This window comes from Xylocopa sonorina, unplaced genomic scaffold, assembly GCF_050948175.1.
Source record: "Xylocopa sonorina isolate GNS202 unplaced genomic scaffold, iyXylSono1_principal scaffold0128, whole genome shotgun sequence".
NCBI lineage: Eukaryota > Metazoa > Arthropoda > Insecta > Hymenoptera > Apidae > Xylocopa > Xylocopa sonorina.
The window spans coordinates 137,419-138,656 of NW_027490199.1; positions in this window are offsets into that span (position 1 = coordinate 137,419).

Below are 1,238 nucleotides of genomic sequence, written 5' to 3' on the forward strand. Positions count from 1 at the left end.
TTAAATGTAATATATGATATATAAAATATATGATAAGTGTAAGTATATGTACCAATTTGATGTAACTAATTAAAACAGTATGGAATGATACAAAACTAGATAGGACTTTAGGTGTAATGGAGCATTTAGAGGGGATATTATATATACACTTAAATAAAATTTATGATAAATGTGAACATATATACTAATTTGAAATACTTATTTAACACATCATAAAATGATATAAAATTACATAGGAATATGGATGCATTAGAGTATTTAGAGGGGATATTCTCTTTGAATTTAACTAAAATACATGGTAAGTGTAAGCATATACATTGGTTTGAAATATTTACTTCAAACATAGTAAAATTATATAGTATTAGGTAGGAATGCAGATCTAATGGAATATTTAGTGGGGATATTTTATTTAGAATCGACTATCATATATGATAAGTGTAAATATATGTACTAATTTGAAATATATATTTAAAATGTAAAGAAATAATACAAAATTAGATAAGATTTTAGATACAATGGAGTATTTAGAGGATATTCTATTTAGGATTAACTAAAACATATGTTAAGTTGAAGCATATATAATAATTTGAAATAATTATTTAAAGCGTCATGAAATTATATATAATGAGGCACAATTTTAGTTGTAATTTAACGTTTCGAGGGGAAATCCTTTTTACAATTAAAATAAATGTCTGCAAATATTTGTACCAATTTGAAATATTTATTTAAAATATCATGAAATAGTACGAAATTAGATGAAATTTTAGATGTAATGGACTATTTAGAGAGGGTATTCTATTAGCAATCAATTAAAATATATGATAAGAATAAATATATATACTAATATGGAATATTTATTATTAGAAAATCATAAAATAATGTAAAATTAATTAGGATTTTGGATGTAATAGGGTATTTAGTAATGGTAATCTATTGACAATCAACTGAAATACACGATAAGAGTAAACATATATAATAACTTGAAACATGCACTTAGAATATCATGAAGTGCTATTTCTACAGACACGTTCAGATAAAGAACATTGAATTGTAGAACTAAGAAGCGCCATCGCATTGCATTGAAAGTCAATTACTTTGACAAGCTGATACTTAGAAGTGCAGAATAGTTATACGGAACTGTAGATATTACACATTTTGTAACGTAGTACCAGGTAAACGTAACTGCGTTGTGTAGATACCTACAACTCGCTTACTTTGAAACGTAGAACTAAAAAGCT